The sequence below is a fragment of the Tenrec ecaudatus genome, chromosome 1 (genome assembly GCF_050624435.1).
Source record: "Tenrec ecaudatus isolate mTenEca1 chromosome 1, mTenEca1.hap1, whole genome shotgun sequence".
Lineage (NCBI taxonomy): Eukaryota > Metazoa > Chordata > Mammalia > Afrosoricida > Tenrecidae > Tenrec > Tenrec ecaudatus.
In genome coordinates, this window is record NC_134530.1 from 316930286 (window position 1) to 316953128 (window position 22843).

The following is a 22843-nucleotide window of genomic DNA, read 5'->3' on the forward strand; positions in this document are numbered from 1 at the left end:
CTAACAGCGCTTCTTGCTTCCTGAGCTTGTACATAGCTGCGTTTGTCTCCCAGGTCTACAGGTAATAGTTAGGTGTTATGCTTAATCCATCGATACTGCTGAGATGACACCCATTTGCAAACTGGCCTCAGATGAAATAACATCTCTGCAGGTCCCATTTTTGTAGACACATTATATGTTAAATAAATTTATTTTGTAGATAAATTATTTGAAACAAGTGCATGTGCGTGCGTGTAACAAATGAAGGAAACAGAGGATGCAGAAGATAGAAAAATTAAAGCAAGTGTCAGAGCACTGGCCACCATAAGCATGTTGACAATAATATTTCATGCCAATTAAAAGTGGGGATAGATGGTCAAATTAAAAATTCAGTCAGCAAGCATTAAGATCACCACACTGAAAGTCAAAAGAGTGGGGTAACTGCACACTCAGCCCGCGTTTACTGTGGGGTCTAAGTCCATTTGAGCTATGCGTCTGTTATAATATGCCCAAAATGGAGATAACATGTCCCACTGCCTATCTCATGAGCTGTTACAAGATTAGGAAATAAGGAAAGAAAGAGAGAAGGAAGGATTTCAAACCTCTTGAGTTTCTCTTAAATAGAAAAAACTATAAAATGTAATAGATTAGCAGCACCCTCTACACAAAACCCTAAAAGATTCAAGTCTATTGAGTTCGTTAGTTGATTGTGCCAAACTGGCCGATAAACACAGGTGGGGTTAATTGAAGGACACAGGGATACATGGCTCGGTAAGCCTCACCTTTTGAGTCCTCGGGTCTCTTGTTGGTGATGGTTGGACCACAGTGCAGCTGCCTTAGCAGTTCCCTGCTTCAGCTTGCAAGACTGACTTCCTACAAGACATCCCCAAGGAGAAGTCGCATGGACCTAACCTGATGCAGCCCTGGGAGCTGGAGCAGCCGTGTGGAGACCCCTGCCAGTGCTGAGATGCTTACACTTTCACTGACTCGGCTTTCCTCCTGCAGTAGTTGTGTCTGTTTTGTGAGATGGAGGAGGACTTTGTGGATTGGCATCAGACATATGGGTTAATGTTGAACTTGTGGGCTTGGGTAGCACTTGGTTGGGATATTTTCTTAATGTGCACTTAACCTTTATATAAAACTCTCTCTTTTACATGAGTTTCTGTAGATTTGTTTCTCTAAAGTACCCAGACTAACACAGCCATGGAAACAGGCAGTGGACAGTGGCTGTGGGACAGCAGATTGGACCCCTCACAGGGCACCCTGTTGGAGATCAGGGAGGCTGTGGGCATTTCTATCCCAGCTTCCAGTGGAAAGGTCAGAAAAGTAATTCAGGCAAACACAACACTCATGAAAAAGGGGGAAAAGACTCCTGTTTTAATAGACATTCAGTAAGGCAACAAAAGTCATCTACAAAAGTGCCAATATTTTGTTTAAATGTAATCTGGATGTTCGGAAAGGCAATCACATGACAAAACAACATTGGGAGTGTTTCGGGTTGAATAACGTCTCAGCTTAAATGGACTGCTAGAAGAAGAAAGGTTATGACCAACAATAAACAAAACTGAAGGACACAACACAAAATTAGGGAATTCTCTATAATTAGTGTTGGAAACAAATCCCAAAATGGACAGTATGCCGCCATCTAAAATGAACACTCATTTTAAGGTTCTTAGGAAATTTTAAGATATGTTGTAAGTACATGTTGTAAGTACATTTGAGACTTCCTAAAATCAAAACCTAACTTACTATCATCCAGGAGAACCTGACACAGAGGGACCCCATAGCGCCGACTAGGACTGCCCCTACAGATTTCCAAGACTCTCAATCTCCAAAGGAGCAAATGATGTCACTTTTCTCCCACAGAAAGGTTAGTAGGTTCCAACTACCGAGCTTGCAATTAACAGCCCTACATCACAGCGACCCACTACATCACCAGCGCCCCTTTCAGATGCATTAAAGTATTGTGAATTATAAAAAGTCTAAAAATGGATCGATTAATTACACAATCATTGTTCAAGCACTGCTTGTGTAGCCTGTGTTACATTAAAAATTGGGGGAAGAAGAGATGAACTCATATTCATTAAAGCTTTATCCATAGCAGCGAAAAGATGGAAGCATTCTAAGTGCCCATCACTGGATGAATGGATAAACAAGCTATGGCATTTACATACAATAGAATGATACAGAAGGATCAAGAGTAATGACAATAAATCCACAAAGTGTCGGACAACATGGCTGGATCCGGGGAGCATTCGGTTGAGAGAAATAAACCAAACACAAGAGGAAAAATATTGTATGAGGCCACCATGATGAAACGATGATATATGTTTACACAGAGAGAAAGGCCCGTTCTTTAATGAGTCTACCGGGGATCGCTACCAGGGATCGAAGGGAGTGAGAAACACTACATAGTCGGTGAGAGTTAATTCTGGGGAGAGGAAAGGCTGTATGCGACACGGAGGAAGCTGGCACCTTCTCTTATAGACTCGGGATCCAGAACTGTGAGAATTAACACTTGTGCTCTTGAAGTTACCAAGTGTGTATCTGTTAAACCACGGTGCAAAAACGAATACGTACTCAGACCTGGAGGAGAGCATGTGTACGGTGGAAAACCCAAAGCTTTCTCGCTAATGGAGAGCCAAGGGAGATGGCAAAGCTGCACTTCCTCCTGGCAAAGGCTGCAAACAGAAGATCCAGGAAAACAAGGCAGCCCCGTGAAGCTCTGGATCACACAGCTTTCATGGTAGGAAGGTAACAGCCGTCTCTCAAGTACTTTGGAGTAGACAATTGCAAGTCTTTATATGAATAATGCAGGCGGAAGGGCTCTCATCTATCAAGACGTAATGGAGGTTCAAGCTGATTTTTTAAGGGAAGACTAGGTCATCAAATTTTTTAAATTGATCAAGAACTACAAGAGGGAAAAGCCAAGACCAGTTGAGTACAAGATGGAGAGTAGATGGCAGAGGTAGACCACAAAATGATGACACCTGGGGGAAGGGGCTCGGTCTGAACAGTAGTGTCGCCCATGGGAAAGATATTGCAATCTACAGCCTATCAATGCACCATTGCATTTCTTGTCTACCATAGTTATTTAATGCTAAGTGCCTGTTGGAGATGAGAAGAGGTGAGTGGGGAATGGTAAACATTTACACGGACTTTCTCTCCATCAGGCCCATTTAAGCAACTGGACCAGGACCAGACTATCAAACAAAAGACATCAGGGGATATAGTTGTAAGCACATTCAGAAAACAGTAGATATAAGTATGGAATATCCAAAAGTTTCAACTGAATTCTTTAGCCCATAAATAACACACAACGAGATCCATTTCTGCAAGGTTGGAGCTCTGTGTTGTATCTCTAGTAGACAAGATGGCACAGGAAGAAGACGTTGGATCAGGCAAGACTGGAGAAGATAGAAGCCAGATGTAAGAATGGAGGCTGGAGTTGGGAAATATTTTGGAGGACATGGAAACTGACTTATTAGAACGAATAAATGGTTGGCAGGCTAAGGCAAGAGAGTAGGAGAAAAATGGAAAGTCCAATCTTTGAAGTAAAAAATTCAAAGCCCAAGATAACAATGGAAAAGACGGGATGAAACTGTCCCTGAGTGTAAGGTATGGGTTGGTCATGGCAGAGAAGATAAACAGCACTCCATGAAAAGGTGGGATCTGAAATAAAAGATGATGGAATGTTTGAGAATGTTATCTGAAATATCTGTAATGTGCTCTTTCATCTTCTTTCTGATTCATCACTATGAAGGGGATCCAAAATTAAAAACGGCCCCTAAATGTTAATATCCTTAAAAACAAAATACAGTTCCAAAGAACTTTTGAACTCCTGCCGCCCACTCATTATAAATACCTTGAATGGCTGATGTTTCAAAGTAACTGTGCTAGGAATTTTCTACGAAGAGAAAACAAATTCTTAATAAATAAATACAGGGCCTCTTGCCATCAGTCATTTCCCTGGTCTGCTTGTTGATTTTGAAGGCTTTTGACAACATGAAGAACAAAACTAAAACCACAGATCAGTGGCAATTTAGAAGTATGCTCAGGGGTGACCAACAGGTGACCAGATGATAGAAAAGTAGGCATGCCGTATATACTCGTGTATAAGCCATTTTTCAGCACATTTTTTCACCGTTAATTTATTTTTTAATCATTTTAGTGGGGGCTCATACAATTCTTATCAAAATCCATCCATCCATCCATTGTGTCAAGTACATTTGTTGCCATCATCAGTCTCAAAATATTTGCTTTCTATTGAGCCCTTAATATCAGCTCTTCGTTTTTCCCCTCCCTCTCCCTCCCTCATGAACCCTTCATAATTCATAAATTATTATCTTGCACTATCAGACGTCTCCCTTTACGCACTTTTCTGTTGTCCATCCCCCAGGGAGGAGGGTATATGTAGATCTGTGTAATCGGTTCCCCCTTTCTACCCCACCTTCCCTGTAGTTTTATGGTAAAATTAGGTGCCTCGGCTGATATTTAAGTTGGCTTATACTTGAGTATATACAGTATTTTAAAATTTTTCAGCACTATTTAAAAATCATTTTATTGGGGGCTCAAACAATTCTTATCACAATCCATACACACATTCATTGTGTTAATCACATTTGTACATTTGTTGCCATCATCATTCTCAAAACATTTGCTTTCTACTTGAGCCCTTAAAATCAGCTCTTCATTTTCCCCCTTCCCTCTCCCTCCCGCCTCCCTCGTGAACCCTTCATAATTCATAAATTATTATCTTACACTATTTGATATCTCCCTTCACCCACTTTTCTGTTGTCCATCCCCAGGAGGGAGCTTATATGTAGATCCTTGTAATTAGTTCCCCCTTTCTACCCCACTTTCTCTCCACCCTCCCAGTATCGCCATTCTCACCCCTGGTCCTGAAGGGTTCATCTGTCCTGGATTCCCTGTGTTTCCAGTTCCTGTCTGTACCAGTGTACATCCTCTGGTCTAGCCAGATTTTTAAGGTAGAACTGGGATCATGATAGTGGGGGGAGGAAGCAGTTAAGAACTAGAGGAAAGTTATATGTTTCATCGTTGCTACCCTGCACCTTGACTGGCTCATTTCCTCCCCACAATCCTTCAGTAAGGGGGTGTCCAGTTGACTACAGATGGGCTTTGGGTCTCCACTCTGAACTCACCCTCATTCACAATGATATGATTTTTTGGTTCGTTGATCCCTCATCCCTTTCACACCTCGTTATCACACAGGCTGGTGTGCTTCTTCCAAGGACTGTAGACACTGCTGGTTCAGTAAAATCAGACGCCAGAAAGAGAGAGAGAAAAAAAACAACCAATGCATAAATTAATATGAACCACTAGGGGGGAAAGTATCAGAAGAAAAAAATATATTTTTAATTGTTTTATTAGGGCCTCATACAACTCTTATCACAATCCATACATACATCAATTGTGTAAAGCACATTTGTACATTCATTGCCCTCATCATTCTCAAAACATTTGCTCTCCACCTAAGCCCCTGGCATCAGCTCCTCATTGTTTTCCTCTCCCTCCTCTCTCCCCACTCCCTCATGAACCCTTGATAATTTATAAATCTTTACTTTGTCATATCCTGTCCTGCCCGACGTCTCCCTTCACCCACTTTTCTGTTACCCGTCCCCCAGGGAGGAGGTTATATGTAGATCGTTGTAGTTGGTTCTTTTCCACCCCACCCTCCCAGTATCACCACTCTCACCACTGGTCTTGAAGGGATCATTCGCCCCGGATTCCCTGTGTTTCCAGTTCCTATCTGTACCAGTGTACATCCTCTGCTCTAGCCAGACTTGCAAGGTAGAATTAAGAGGACACAGGACTAGCTAGGACTCACTCGTGCTGCCTTGAAAGCAAATCCAACTCAAAATACATACATGCCAAATGTGTTGCCATGGAGGTGATCTTCATGGACCCTGAGGCTATATGACAAACTAGCATTGCCTCATGGTTTCACAGGGTGACATTCCTACCAAAGCAGCTGGTCACGTCTTTCTTCTGAAACGAACTGGTGGGCTTGACAGAGCAGCCCAGCTCTCACCACTGCACCCCAGGGTTCCATAGACGTACTCCGTGTTACATGAGGAAAAGGCCGTTTGGGCAATGCAGACACAGGCCCAAATGTTCGCGTGTGCGGGTCCTATTGGATAATGCCAGGAGATCACTATCACAAGGTGGTAACCGAGAGGAGGGAACAGTAGTTAGAAAATCAGGTCTTGGTAATAGAAACAAATCTGGAGACAACATGACAGAATTGTGCAACACCAACTTATTCATTGAAAATACCTTCTTTCAGCATGTGGACTTCTCCACAAGGTAGACACAGAAGTAGAATGAACTATTGTTATGGGAAGAGACGATGGGGAAGCTCAATATCAGCAGCTAAAACGAGGCTCTGGACCGACGATCTAAAAAACCATCCATTGCACATACTTAAGTTCAAGTTAAAGCTGAAGGAAATGAAAACAAGTCCATGAGAGTGAAAATAGGATGTATCCATCTGGATTTCAAGAACAGATTTGACACACTGAAAACTAATGACAGAGACCCATGGAGGAGCTGTGGGGTGACATCAGGACATCATACTTGAAGAGAACCAATGGTCTTTAGAAAGACAGGAAAGAAAGAAAAGAGCAAAACAGATGTCAGAAGAAACCCTCGAACAGGTTCTTCATCATAAAGTAACACATCAAATAGAAGAAATGGTGCGATAAAGGAACCGAACGGAAAATTCAAAGGGCTGTTCCCAAAGGCAAAGTGAAGTATGACAGCGATGTGCAAAGACCTAGACTTAGAACACCAGAAGGGAAGAACAGCTCAGTATACCTTCAACGGAAAGAAATCAAGAGAAATTCAAGCCTTGAATTGCAACCTGGAAATATTTGATAGGCAACATTTTGAACCATGCAGGAACCATCAAAGGAACATACAAAATCACTGTGCCGTAAAGAACTAATTGATATGAACCTTTTCAAGAGGTAACAGGATAAAGAACCGAGGATACTGAAGGGGGAAAGTCCTGGTTGCCTTGAAGGTGTTAACCAAAAAACAAGGCTCCAGGAACAGCTGGAATGCCAACTGAAATGCTTCAACCTCTGACGAAGTAGGAGACACACTTCTTCATCTCTGCCAATAAATCGGGAAGACAAGTAACTGGCCCAAACCATTTCCAGCAGCACATGAAAAGTTGCTGCCAGAAACTCAGCCAGATTCACAAGATTATGTGGACCAAGAGATATCCTTGCTGAAAGTAGAGAATGCCAGAAAGATAGAGGTTGTTGTTAGGTGCCACCAAGTAGTTTCCAACGTTTAGCGACGTTATGCACAACCGAACAAAACACTGCCAGGTTCTGCGCATGCTCACACGTGCTCTTTTGCTTGAGCCCATCCATCTCCTTGCAGCCACTGTGCCCATCCATCTCCTTGCGGGCCTTCCTCCTTTCTCGCTGCCCCGCTACCAAACACGATGTCCTTTTGCAGGGACCGGTCTCTTCTGACAACATGTGCACAATATGTACTATAGAGGCTCCTCATCCTTGCCTACAGGAAGCACTCTGACCATACTTCTTCCAAGATAGACTTGTGTGGCCTTAAAAGGTCCATGGTACTTTCAACATTCTTCTTCAGCACCATTCAAATGGATTGTTTCTGCTTGAGTCTTTGCCTCTGAATGTCCAACTTTCAGATGCATAGGAATGAATTGAAAGTGCCGGGGTTTGGTTAAGGTGCATCTTAGTCCTCAAAGTAACATCCCTGCTTTGCAATCTTTTAAAGAGGCCTCTTGCATCAGATTTACCTTACACGGGGCACATTTTGATCACCATTTCCATGAACATTGATAGTGCACCCAAGAAAGGCAAAGTCCTTGACAACCCAACCTTTTCTCCATTTATCATAGTGTTACCTAGTGATCCCGTTGTGAGGATTTAGGACTTCTTTACATTGAGTTATAATGCCTATGAAAGGGTGCCCTCCCTGACCTTCCTCAGCAAGTGCTTCAAGTTCTCTTCGCTTTCAGTTAGCAAGATGTGTCACCTGCACATCACCGGTTGTTAATAAGCCTTCTTCCAATCCTGAAGCCACGTTCTTCTTCATATAATATCGTTTCTCTGATTATTTGTTCAGCATATAGATTGAAAATATGGTGAGAGGATGCAACTATAATGCACACTTTTCTTGCTTTTGAACCACGCAGCATGTGGCTGTTCTATTCACACAAACTGCCTCTCGATCCAAGTACAAGTTCCTAATGAGCACAAAGAAATGCTTTGGAATTCCATTCTTCTCAAGGTTAGCCATAATTTGTTATGGTCCACACAGTAGAAGGCCTTGGTATAGTCAATAAAACGCAAGTAAACATATTTATGGTATTCTCTGTTTTTTAAATTTTTTATCCATTTGCCATCAACAAAGATTTCCCTTGTTCCCTGGCCTCTTCTCAGATAGGTATAACTCTAGACCGCAGACACAAGTTAGAAATCACCATCTTAAAAGGGAGTTGAAATATATTTAAACAAACCATTAAGAGGAGGAATTCAGGGGTAAGGGATGGGAGGGTTTAGGAGTTCCTCAGACAGTCTCATTTTAGAGGCAAACTATTCAGGAAATTTTCTAAACCTAAAATCTGGAAATACTTCAGAGATGAGATTGGACTGACATATGCCTACTGGGAGCGTACTCTCAAAACATTCCAAAGACAGACATAGAACAAGTAAAAGGGATCGTAAAACATCAAGCTGTCAGTGTTCTGTTCAGTAATAACATTAAATGGCGTTCTATGAAATTTAACTACGTAAATAAATTATGGCTATCAAAGAGTCTGGCTTTAATCACTTAAATGTCATGGCTGGAAAAGCAACCAGTGTCACCAACAGGCATGCAGGGTCTGATATTTTTAGCTATCCATGGAGAACCCCACCAACGCCCATGGATGAGTACGCTTCAAGCTTCCTGCTACCCCAAACACTGAAACCATCAGTGTCAAACCCCACTCTAAGTTGCAGCAACTGGGTTAGCAAACCAAATATTCTGCTGGGCTGTTGGCAGGTTTCCACAATAGAAAGTGAAGCTCTAAGATTAGAAATCATCATTAAGTTTCCACAGGCAAAAATGTAGTTCTACAGTGTGGCATTGATTGGGAGAAATTACATGGATTTGGCATGTGTATAAAAAATATTAAATAATTCAACTCATACCTTCCTGTTATGTATCTCCCCGTGAACCTCTTGCAGAAGTGAAGACTTACAAGCCGTGGATTACCTGAATAGTGTCCCTGTGCCTCAACATTGACTTGATGGCAGGGGTTTGGTGGGTTTTAATGACCATAATAGAAAATCATGCAACTTCCCTGACTCATTTCCCCCACTCCTCCAGGAACTCAACAAAAATAACAATGAAACCACTCGAGCAAGCCATAAGATCTAAAAATAACGACTATCACTTACTTATTATTTAATAAGAACGGTTGACATTTAAGACTTATTAACTGTGATCTTGCAAGAAACCTTGGAGACACAAAAGCTAAGCCCTAGGATATTGATGGAAATGTTGGCTGGTGAAACCACCTAGGGCTCTGGAGGGAAAAAGACCTGAAAAACTACCATCATTATGATTACTGCCTACAAGTCTCGATGGAGCGGTTCCCTTGTCACAGGGCATCACCAAGAGACAGATTTGACTGGGCAGCACACAGCTATCATGATAACATAGACCCGGTATGCTTCTCAAGTCTTCAACTCCCTGACAAGTGGTATGCTCATTTACCTCATCCATAAAGTCAATGCTCCACATCCGACGTTGGTGTGTAGCAGCTAGAGTCTCAGAAGCTGGTGAGTGACAGTGCAAGGTGTCATTCTGGGACTCCCCCTGTCCGGGGGAAGAGAAGAGTGATGACATCCAAAGACACAAGGGCACAACTTGTTAGTGCAAAGGGCAAACGGGCCACACAAGCATCAGTCTCCACCACCCTGAGACTAGAGGAGCGATGGTGCTCAGCTCCCAACGCCCATTGCTCTGCAAAGAAGCACATTAGATGGACATGGATAGATCCAGGAAAAACATCTGAATCAAAACTCAGAAATCATATAAAAGCCTAGAGTTACTAATCGGATAGAAATGGGGAGAACTTCTGGAAAAAAAATGGCCCTTGTTCATCCTTCACACCAAGAAATCAACTCATCCCATGGCTCAATTTTTTAGTCCAACAGCACACAGAATTACCAGGGGAACATTAATTCTAAGGAGTTCTGCACACCTTAGAAGAATCAACAGTTTGAGAGAAAAAGGGCAGCACTTACCCAAAGAAAAAATTCAGGAGGACTAGGAAGTAAGGGGAAATGAAAACAGAACTCATCGATGGAAAGAAGGATAAATGATGCTTCATTTTAGGGATTGACATGAAACAAACTGTGTCCTCCTTGTTCCATGTAAGACTGATGATCACTTCTGCAGACCGTCACCCAATCTGGAGCAAAAAGGTTTTCAAATATCTTATGTTTCTGGTGTACCACCACTATCATCTTCATTTTACACAGGGAAAACTGGGACACGGTGCGGCTAAGCCAGTTTGCCCAAAGCTATCTTTAGCATGTAGTCCGGCCAGGATTTGAAGCCAAGCAGCATGATTCCAGTGTCTCACACTCAACCAGGCTATCTATATCATTTTCAAATACATGCCCCAACACTCCATCTCCTCTTTCAAAATAGAGAAGTAAACTCTTGTTTCAACACAGTAAACATTGTCTATGACCTAAGTGTTTTTCGATCGTTTCAAAAATCACCAAGAGTAACAGAACCAAACAAACCCAAAGGGAAAAGCAATGCGAAATTCTTTTGTCATTTGGCTGTAGGGAAACCCTCAACCATGTAAGGTAACAAATAAATGGAATGAGCTACACTAAACGCCAAGCCGAGAACATCCCGAAAGGCTCACATGTATATACTTTAAGATTTGGAATAAATTATTTTTTACAAGCCATTATCAGGATCGGTTTGGGCTGTTTTCCCCACTTTCCCTAATGTAAATCTACACACGAATAAAGAAGAATTGCACAAGGGTGTGATACATGACAATTCTATTAAAAGTTGATATTTTAAAGATATATGCATGAAGAATAAGCAGTCTCACTGAACTAACAATCAAGATAATTGTCTTATTCATTTTTCTAACATTTCTCTAGATCAAATGTTTTCATTTGGCTGATTTTTCTCTAAGACAGATTTATTCACTATCAGATTTTAAAAACTTAAACCACACCCACTGCCACTCATTTCACCTCATGGCTACTCTGTAGGTCTGAGTAGAACTGCCCCTGTGGGTTTCCAAGATTGGTCATCTTCATGGGGCAACAAGTCTTATCGTTCTCCCTTGGATAGTGGTTTAGAACTGCTGACCTTGAAGTTAGCAGCCCAATACATAACCTGCCAGGCTCTCGTTTCAAAATGAGGAGGAGAAGGACATGCTGTTAACAGAACAATTGAAAGGGAGAGAAGGAAGCAACCAAAGATCCGCTGAAGATATTTTCCATGTGATACTCTTTCAAGTATGCGGAAGGGGGAAATCACTTGGGGGCTCAATCTTCTGTTCCATGGTTCCCCGATAACCCCGAGACTGACAACATCAACACAGCAATGTGCACCCATCAAGCGTGACTCGTGACGTCAGCAGCCAAGATGTGACAACGAGGCTTGAGGAGCAGGATGCTGAAAGGCAGCGTCAACATTTTCGGAAGCACCGCAACCTTTCTCACTGGCACCATGTTCTCTTCCAGTAGAAGAGGTGGTGTGGAGACGGCTGTAGGGCTCGTGGATGGCTGTGGTTTCCTCTGCTGGACCACACACCGCTCCCAGTCTGTAATGTCTGAAAGAAATTACCATCAAGATGCGAATGTAGTTCCCTCTTAGGGTGGGAGAATAAAGACCAACTTAGAACAAGGCTACCACATTCGGCATCACGGAGAAGAGAAGCCCAGCCCTAAAACAGGCAGCAGCAACAAAAAGCCCTGGAAATGAGGGTCTGCTCCTATCTTCAGGGTCCCCTGGAATTGTAAGGCTGTTGCAAACTTCCTGAATCTTAGTTGCTTGGATTTATGTCCAAGGGGGGAAAGATCTCAAGTACACTTAAGCAGCATAAAACTTTCCTTAAATCATACTTGCTGCTTGTTGTTTGTTTCCACCTTTAAAATTTTCCCCTAAAGCTTCATTGCACACAGTCTGAGCCAGTGTTTTCCAAATAATGTCATGGAGGAAAGTAGCCTCTGGAGTTCTGGTGTTCAGAAACACAGATCCTGTACTCAAAGAAATACGGGGCACATGGCAGGCTGGTTCTTCCTTCTTGAATGCATAATACAGATTAGCCAACTCAAGACTGAGAGGTCACCCTGAAGATATAGGAAAGTGTAGGGGTGACATTCACCTTGTCAGTCAGGTCACAGCCTGATGGTGTCTCCTTGTGGGCCTGGCCTTCTCAAAAGGAGAGCCCTGAGAACCTCTCTCTCTCTCTCTCTCTCTCTCTCTCTCTCTCTCTCTCTCTCTCTCTCTCTCTTTCTCTCTCTCTCCCTTCACCTTCTACTGGCTGACTCTGATTGCTACCAGAGCCACGCCACTGCCATTGGATATAAAAGACTTTGCACACACCGGCCTATGATCTTCCTGCATTCTGCATCACTGCATATGGCTGCGTGAGTCTGAAGAGAGACTTATGTACTAGTAATGGACTTGTGGACTTGAATAGACTGAGCTGGGATGTTTTACTGATGTGTATTTCTTCTTGATATAAAGCTCTTTCTTACACATCTATGAGTGTCACTGAATTTGTTTCTCCAGTCCACCTGGCCTAACACAATGTCCAAAGGCATTTTAAGTACTAGGAAATTCATGTGGTTCTCTCCAAACCACTGATGGGTCGACACTTTGCTATCAAACACCAGAGCATGGCAAATTAATCTCTACGGAGAGTTAAGATCACAGCTAAGAGTATCAGACGATTGGCCAGATCAAAGGGAGCTCACACGTGTCTGAAGGTGCAAAGCATTTCAACAGAATCCTGGGCTTCAAAGGAAGTGAATAATACACCTGGAGAAGGAACAATATGTCCATTTACCTGTCTGAGACTTGAAACAACTTCTCCAACTTGAAAATGGCTGGCATCTAATAGTCAGGTACTAGTTTTTCTTTTCAGATGAAAAGAATGCCACCCCACCCCCCAAATCCTTTTAAATACAAGATGACATTTTGGAAGCTGCTGATTATGTGATTTTTCCAGAGGTAACAATTAATATTGTGTGGCTTACATGCAGAAGCATCCATGTTTGCCCGCACAAGTCATAAAGAACACTCAGGAAACACCCTAGAGTCTAGCTGCCCGGGTTCACATCTTGGATCTACTTTTCACAAGGTGGGACTTGGTCAAATTTCTTCTCTGAACTTGATTCCATTTTCTCTTTTGAACCATGGGAATGAGGAAATGTCCACATGATTGTGTTGCTGTGAGCTTTCAAAAATGCCCACGAAGCTTTTACAACGGAGTAGAAGACAGAGCTTCTGCTCAAGGGATTACATGCTATTACAGATGCTGGGGCAATGCCAAGTTGGTAACATACATATTTTCATCCTGCTCAATTCCATGCTTTTCTATTTGGACACATATCAGGAGAGACCAGTCCCTGGAAAATGACCACGTGCTTGGTTAAATGAGGGAGACAGCAAAAAAAAAGGACAACTGACCATGGTTGTGACAAAGGATGAAACACAACAATCATGAGGATGTTTCCGGCTTGGGCAATGTTTTGTTCTGTTGAACATAGGATCAACATGCATCTCAACTGCACCTAACAGCCACAAACATGTGCTTTCCTGGAGATCTGCTTTCAAAAAATTGGCTAATGAAACCCCCACGGATCCCAAAGTTTCAACTCTGGCCCAACATAGTTCAGGCACAGTTGCCGCTCATGTGTCAATGGAGGCATGCTGGAGAGGCTTCAGTGAGCCTTCCAGACTACGACAGACTATAAAGCAAGACTTGCGATCGACGTCTGAAAATCCAGACAGTGAAAACTCGGGGGAGCACAAAGGACCTACACACAACCCATCATGCCATGGGCCCAGGACCAGGCACCGGCAGTCTACAGCCATACGTCAGACCAGATCCATGGAAGCTAACAAGCACGACTGCGTGCTATGACAGCAGTTCTTATCCCAAAGAAACAGAGGATACTCTCTGTAGGGATGCATTACTAAGAGATGCTCACATTGACTGTCCCTAAGTGCTACCAACCTCCTGCAGGGATGTCTACAACTTCAGACATTGGGAAATTATTACTATTACTAAATTACTATTCTATTATTGAGAAATTACCATTCTGATACCAGCATATTCATTTTTCACCTATTTACCTTTTTTTAAAAAAAACCTGCACAAGATTTGAGACTGCACATATGAATGCTCACTCTATGGAGAATCTCTCTGAACATGGAAAACATCAAAGTTTTCTTTTCTCTTTGATCATAGGAAAAAAGTCACAAAAGAAAAATCTGCTTTCGAATCATTCTTTCATTCCATTTATCACATTAATGAAAGGTTCATGGACAAACAGAAGGGAGGCATACATTTTTATCTCAAAGGGGGTGGGGGGAGGGGAGGAGCAGAACACAACTCTTCAAATCACCCAACGTGGCCTTCTTTCATTATCAAAAAGACCTGAGCTCATTGAACAGAGTACATGTCCTTTGAGGAAAGATCTGAAACTCAGCCTACTTGGTAACCTTTCCACTTAACTGGCTGGCCTTTCCCTTGTCTTGGCTTCTTCGTCGTTTCCTTGAACCTCACACTTGATAGCCTTTCCTGTGACACTCTGAGTGTCTTACTCCTTTGCTGTCTTCTAAGGTAGCCTCTGGTTGGGCTCTTTGGTTAGGCTGACTTAGTGTGTTGTCCTTAATGCCACGGGCAAGTGTCCAAAACTGTTATTCACTTTAGAGAAGTCAAGTCTCATTTTTCTTCTCAAGTTTCATTCTATCCTCCCCCATGTTCTTGTCCTTTGGGAAGGATGGCTATTGGGGGACTTGATGAAGATCTAAACTGGAAGTGACAGGGTGTCAACTGAAAACTATACCCAGCTTTGAACCAATTGGTTGGTTGATGTCAGGGTTCTCTAGCAGAACCTGATATTCATCCTGGTTGGATTGTAATGCACTGCAGCTCTCCTGCCTACATTCTATGTTGTTATGTAGAAATGGAAAGATCTCTGGTTACATATGTACTGCATGACATACGTAACGAAACACATGTTTACTATTGACACACATACTAAAACCTTAAAGAAAATTTTTATCTTCTTCTTCAGGAAATCTAATGATCATTCTCCTACTGACTCAAGAAAATGGAACTCTGGATTTTATTTGGTCTGATTGTTGTTGTTGTTGTTAAGTGATATCCAGTCAGTTCCTACCAGTAGCGACCCCTTGCACAACAGCATGACACACTGCCAGGTGCTGTGCATTCAGTTATTCCGATTGGTCTGATTAGCCTATTCTTTTTACTGTAACAACATAGTCTCAATACTTTTTGTTTTTAGAAAATGAATTCATGTTGAAGGATAGGTATTTATCGACTCTATGAGGTGATGTTTGTTTTGAGTATTGAATATACCAGCCCCTGCCCAAAGAATGGTCAACTTGTTCTTTAAAAGGATACAGCCAAAGTGGTCCTTTTGAGTGAGAATGGAAACGGGTTCGTCTTGCTTACTGTGGCACATCATCAGAAAAGACTAATCGCTAGCCATATGTTTGGTAAAACAGGGCAATGGGAAATAGAGTGACACAATACTGAATTCAACCCTAGCACAGTCATGAAGATGGTGCAGAGTTAGACATTATCCTGAGTCAGAATTGGCTCACCCAGAATGAGCAACAACAGGCCAGGGTACTATGGTGCCAATGAAAAGGCCAGAAGTGACAGATTCCCATGAATCATTGCTATTTCCATGTAGTGCTATCTGCTTGAGATAATCACCAATGCTTTAGTTTTACAGCCCAGGCTCATCTTAAAAAGACCTTGGGATTTATTATTTGGACGTAGGGTTACCTTCCTATTAAATTAGGAGATGTTTGGGTCACTTGGTTCAAGTTCCTTTCCCACACATAGATGTCAACCCCAGGAGGGTCTGCTGACACAACCTGCCTTCTCTGAATTTGACATAAAGCTAGTTCATCTTTGAAGCCACTTAAAAGTGTGATTAGCTAATGAAAAGCTAAAAGGGACACAAAAATAAAGTCATTTTACCTCAATCATAGTGTAAGGGCATGAATTAGGCTCCACCGAAGACACAGGCATGGGGGCAAGTGCTCTCGGCTGTGGGCCTGCCCTCTCTGCCCTCCTGTCTAACTGGTCTTCACGCCATTTGCTTTGGCGCCAGGTCCATACCCTACATTTGTACCAAGGACCTGCCAGGAGCTAAATGGAAAAGGTCTGACACCATCCCACCTTTCTTTGTAGAGGTAGCTGACCCCAATTTCCATAATGAATCCCTTTAGAAATGCATTTCTTTTGGAAAGTAATCCAGAAGAGAGAGGTCAGATTTTCCTGCCATCGCTCTTCCATTAGTTAATAATGAGACTATCCGATCTACTCTGAATGGTGAAGTAGATCACATTTTTCTTTGGGATCTTCTGACATGCTCTAGTGATTCCTTTTGATTCATTGTGAACACCTAAGAAAGATCCTTGTCTGCCGCCCTCAAGAGTGCCTGCTCCCATCCTGACCTTCCACCCCTACATCAAGTTCAACTACAACCCCCACTCAGGGATCCCTTACCCTAACAGCCACCCAGGCCTGACTCTCTCCGCTACATGAGAGCAATATTTCTTAACATTTGAGTAATCTGCAAAACGCACACCTAAGGGAACAAGTTACTCTTATCCTAGTATTGATTTAAATTGTTTTATTAATGTGTCAAATTATGGCTAAAATGGCTAAAAAGAAACTTCTTATAACACATACAAAACAACAACGTGATCGAGAGAATGGCTTTTACACACTCTAACTAGCTCTGATTTCTTAAGGCATAAAAAATACTTGTCTGGGACTGCGCAAAGACGTGGAGAATGCTTACAAAGATTGGACAGCGACTATGGAAATAAGGTGCTTTGGGGCCTCCCAAAAGGACTGATCAGTTTCGTCATCCTACTAGGCTTGAAAGAGCCAAACCCACAAAGATTGAAGAGGACTTCATTAGCACCTTGAAGAAGAACCTGGGGTTGAGCTGGCCTTTGGATCTGGGGGTCCCCAGGCTGAAAATATCTAGCCTCAGGAGACAGAGAGAGCTGTACCACTGAAGACAATGAGAGGCAACACCAGGGGTCTGGCAAAAGCAGCAGTAGCCCAAGACGGAGGGAACCAGCTAGCAAGTGCAAGATGACTGAGTTGGGGCTTGCCAACCCACAGAGCAAGCACACTGAGTACCTTTGGGCGGAAGGCTTGCTGATAGGGGATGTGCTGGTGAAGTCGGGGAGCTGTAACCTTGGTTCAGACAGGGAAAAAAGGCCAGGTCTCTCTGTCGCCTGCCTAAGGCCATCTTCAAAAACAGCTGAGCATTCTTTATTCGAAGCTGTCTTCCTTGACTCTTTGGGTTCTCCCGAGTTGTTCCTGTTTTCCAAGTTGATCCTGATCTTAAATTCTAGCTGCTTTCTCTTCAACAAACACCGCAACCCTGAGGATGACCTGAGAGTTCTGTGTAGCCGTTGCAACGAATGATGGAACACAGCAGAGAAGACCAGGGTGCCACTGGACGAAGGGCGGCTGGGAGAGTTGAGGTATGCCTGACCCCCGCCTTCCAGGAATCAGTTTAGGGCTGATCTTGAGTCTCATCCCACCCCTCTGGAGTGAGACAAGACTTTGCATTACCATATTACAAACCTCACAAGAATTTTATAGAAAGAATTTAAACACAGTTTGAAAAGCAACGACATCCACATGAATAATGCTAATTTCCTGTGATGGATGAGCATGAGCCACACAAATTTGTCACGAAAAGCATGGAGATGGCCTCAGCTCTCCCACAACTTCACTTGCTTTACTGGGTTTCTATCAGACCATGACATCATCTAGCCCGAATGTGGTGGACAAACATCATTCATAAATCAAGCAGCGCTCTTTCCCCATTGGATGAAAAACGACTGAGTAGGGGCAGACACAAATGCAAACACCGATGCTGCAGTTTCAAGGAGGAACTCGTGTAGAATCATCCGTCGGAAGAGCCAGGATGTATGTGTTGTGGTCATCAAAATGAACATCTGGCGCAGCGGTTCTCAACCTTCCTAAGGCCGTGACCCTTTCATACAGTTCCTCATGTTGTGTTGACCCCCAACCATAAAATGATTTTTGTTGCTACCTCATCACTGTGATTTTGCTACTGGGATGAATCAGGCGACTCCTGTGAAAGGGTCATTGGACCCCCCGACCCCCAAAAGGGTCACGGCCCACAGGTTGAGAACTGCTGAAGAGGTTCTGGTAGAACTGAGCTTCCCGGAGAGGAGCTGTCCTGGATTTCTAACCGCCCACCTAAGCCACCCTTGCCCCTCCTTTCTCAGGGATGCCATGAATTTCCCCTCATGGGAAACAAGTTACTACCTTCCAAGAATCTGCATCACTTTGAAAACAAACAACACTTTTGGAAGGGCCCAACCATCTTGAATCCAAAAGAGTAAATCCCACTGGAGAATCTCAGGTCCCATGGCAGACTGGAAGGAGAGAAAGAGGGACGGAGCCGGATTGCTAGAGATTGACTGGTTCATATCGGGGCAGAGAGTTGGGTGAGAAAGGTCTTTATTCCCTTTGCTCTATAATTGAGCTCACTCCACCTAGATTTCAGTCCATCCGTGTCCAACAGTGGCAATTTGACTAGTCATGTCATTCCACCCTAAATAGCAATTCATGTTAAGCATGGGGAGCCCCGGTGGCTTGTGTGTTATGAGTTGGGCTACTCATCTCAAGGTCAACAGCTCGAAAGCAACCCCCAGCTCTCTCTGAGGGAGAAATGCTTCTGCCATAAAGGTTAGAGTCTCAGAAACCGACAGGGGTGGAGCTACCCTGTCCTTACAGGGTTGCTATGAGTCAGAAACTACTCAATGGCAGTGAGTTTGCTTTGTTTGGGTCGGAGATGTCTAGTGTGCAGGCATACACATGCATTCAAACACACCCATGATGTTTGTGTAGGGTTCAGTTCCACACATGATAGGGCCAAAGAGCTGTAAAGCAATTTCCCAGCCCCTCCCTTCTCCTCCTTTCTTTCCCGGCTTGGCAAAAGGCATAGGAGTGATCCCAGGGATGGAGGTCACCCTGGAATGAAAGATCTGCCAGAGCATTCTCTGTTGCTGCTGCAGCGGCAGCCCAATCCCAACAGGCAGAGGACAGAGTTAAGGGCTGGAGGCAGGGAAGTGATGCATCGCTCCCTGGGAGGACCACTAACAATCTCACTCTAAAATGTTTTAACCTCGGGCCAGTGGGAAACAGCGATAATACTGGCAATTTTAACTCACCACCCTTTCCCCAGGATCTGGTGTGTGAGATTCATTTCAGAGCCTGTATCATTCAAGAAAACAAAACCCCAAGGACCCCTAATAATCCTAAAACCCTTAATAACAATACATGTAGGCAGTGGTAATTGTACCAGCTAACGGGCATTGTGTCAGCCGTATGTTGTATGGTGTACTTAAATCTCTAATTAAACATCACACTATGAAGTATGAAAGGTTACATACTAATGAGAATACATGTAAGAACTACAATTTTTTTAAAAAGAAAAAAGAACTACAATTTATCACTCAGCTGTGACCTAAGGGTTGTGAGTTCAAACCTGCCCAGAGATGACAGGGGAAAAGACCTGTTGACAGGTAAGTTTGTGTCTTTGAAGACATCCTTGTGATATTCTTTTTGGTTGCAGCAGCCTGTGAAAACACTCAGTATAGGATCCACTTACACATTTTTATGTGTCTGTGCTGGGCTATATGCGGGGTTGCTAGCCACAGGGTCAGCAGTGGAAGCCACCAGCCGCTCTGCAGGCGAAAGGTGAGACATTTTTCTCCAGGAAGGATTTATTGCCTCTGAATCCCACAGGGGCAGCTCTACTCTGTCCTAGAAGGTTGTTATGAGTCAGAGTTGACTCCATGGAAGGAAGTTTCAGTTTTGGATTGGTGATTTTGTTTTTCTTCTGGATAGTGCATTCAGGGAGCCCTGGTGGTACTATGGGTTAGATGTGGAACTGCCAACATTACAGTAGGCACTTCAAACCCTCTGTGAGTGAAAGATGAGGCTGTCTGCTTTTGTCAAGTTCTACAGCTTCAGAAATCCTGGGTAGGCTTGTTATAAGTTGGAATCTATTTGATCACAGTGGATTAAACATCCAACACATAAAATGAAATGTTTGCTTAAAATATGTATCTAGATAAATAACTTTAGAAAATAAACAAACAAACAAAAGCCCATGAACACTTTTGTACCATGCCCCTATTTGTAGTCCATCTGTGTTAGACAGGTTTCTCTAAAGAAAAAATTCTTAATGCTAATAATTTTATATATATTTATACAGATAGATATGTAACATAGGAAATAAACCATAAAATTATAAAGCAGTACAAATGGCTCAGTGCAACTCATTCCCGTGAGACAGTTGTGAGACACTGGCAGTCCTTCAAGTCTTGAGAGTCACCGGGTAGTCCTCTGTAGAGCAATTCAGGCTATCCGGGCACAGGCAGCAAGCAGCAAGGCAGGTAACCAATAGTCAGCCAGATGACAGCATCTGACAGTCTTCCGCTCAAGAGATGTAAATTCCAAAGATGTGGTGAAACAGGTCTTGAAGGAACCTCAAATTACAGCGACATCATCCACAGGTTAGGTGTCCCACAGGTAGTGTAGCTTGCAAATTGAGGCAAAGAACAAGCAAGGCAGCTGCACACTGGTCTGATGGTCAAAGAGCAAGGGACAAGAAAGGCGAGGCTCACTGAGCCATTTATCTCTCCGCCTTTCAATTAATCCCACATGTCTTTATCGGCCAGGTTGGCACAATAAATTAACTACCTCACCATCTTTGATCATTCCTCAATCATTTCTTTCTTCTTCCTCCTGGAGAAAGAAGTTTTTGATTTGCATAGAATTCAGATTTCTAGAGCCATGAGGTTGAAAATGGCCCACCCAACCTATCACTGAGATCATCTGTGAACTGTCAAGATTCAGAAACTGGTTTCCTACAAATCAACGTAAGTAAAATGAGCTTCTTACCTTGGGCCTTCTGCTCTTTCATAGAACTGCCTATGTACAGTGAGTTTTGACCAAGACAAGTCCCAAAGTTCAGATTTAATGCACGTGTTAGGGTGGATCCGTAATTTTCGGAAATATTCTTCTGGAAAATGTTGCAGGTACATGAGCTACTATATAAACCCTTTCCTGGCCCTGTTTCCATGGCAATGTCTACTTACTAGAGAGAAAGTACATTTGGGAAAGAGCTCTCTTCTTTGGCACATGTTTGACTGTCTCCTCAGAAATGTACTAGTCTTTGGTGGCATAGTGGGAGGTGAATGGGGTTGCTGACTTTTGGTTGGTCTACCAACTGCACTGAGAGAAGGATGAGGCTCTCTGCCCCTGCACAGATTTGCAGCCTTGGAACCAAAAGGAGTAGTTTTACTTTGTCCTTTGGGGGTCACTGTGGGTCAAAACAGACTTGATGGCAATGAGTTCTGAAAGTCAGAACTATTACCCCAATTTGCAAATTGTATATTAAATAAACGTCAATCAAGTTCTACTGTTGGCATGTTATTTTTTATATTAACATTCTCCAGGGGCAGCAATCTTCTCATTTTAAAACTGCATTTCTTTTGTTCTCTTCTTTCTTTGCTTCCTTGATGAACAAACAAAATCTGGACATTATTTGGTAGACACCAATGAACATTACAAGTACTCAATACAGGGGACATTTTTTATCCATTTAACACTTTAATTTTTAGTAGATAACAAACACTGAACATCTCACATTTCAGGACGCTGGCAAATGAACGTAACGTAGGAACACATGGACTAAATAAATAACTCTTACGGACTGAATTGCGTTCCACAAGTATCTGTGTTGTAAATCCCCGCCTCTATGCTTGTACTTATAATGCCACTGAGCACTTGGTTGTCTTTGCTCTATTAATGAGATAAGATTAGTGGCAGGTGTGTGTTACATCAATGTCTTTTGAGTTATAAAAGAGATTTAAAAAATGAGAGGAAGAGGCATAAATGGGAGAATAGAGATGCCTGGCCACATGCACATCGCCAAGAAGCAGTACCGCAGAAAAGCACAGGACTCTCATCAAGCGCAGACAGAGAGCAAAAGCCATGAATCAGAGCAGCGCTAAATCACAAAGGTGATACCCGAAGGCAAAATCAAGAGTTAAAAGAAACGTGCCAAGATCTGAAGTTAGAAAACCAAAGGAATGAACAGACTGAGCATTTTCAACTGAAAGAGCGCAAGAAAAAAAATTCTAGCTTCTAGTTGGAAGACTGAAGGATTCTCTGAGCATGATATTGATGTATGCGAGAAACATTAAAAGACAAAATCAATGGAATAGAGAGAGTCATCAAACCAAAAATACTTTGTAGACATCCACTATTGGAGGGAGGAGAACATGGCCCCAAAATGATGTTACGGAAGGGTGAAGTCCATGCTGTTCTGAAGGCACTGGTGAAAAACGAGGTTCGAGGGATCGACAGAATACCACCTGAGACGTTCCCCCATGTGCATGCAACAAGGGATCGATCCTCTGTGCCAAGACGTTTGGAGCACAGCTGTCTGGCCAACGTTATGGACGAGATCCTTATCTTGAC

The 22843-nt window shown here is 42.9% G+C and overlaps 1 long non-coding RNA gene across 12 annotated transcripts in view; it reads right to left on the reverse strand.

Annotated features, from left to right (window-relative positions):
• The window catches only part of LOC142428465 (uncharacterized), a 460410-nt gene that overhangs the window by 66880 nt on the left and 370687 nt on the right, over nucleotides 1–22843 (reverse strand). For 9 of the 12 annotated variants that reach the window (XR_012780395.1, XR_012780384.1, XR_012780378.1 and 6 more), the window contains one exon: nucleotides 5142–5245. This is a non-coding gene — a long non-coding RNA (uncharacterized LOC142428465). The remainder of the gene's footprint in view (nucleotides 1–5141; nucleotides 5246–22843) is intronic. The other 3 variants (XR_012780394.1, XR_012780391.1, XR_012780387.1) reach the window with 1 other exon arrangement.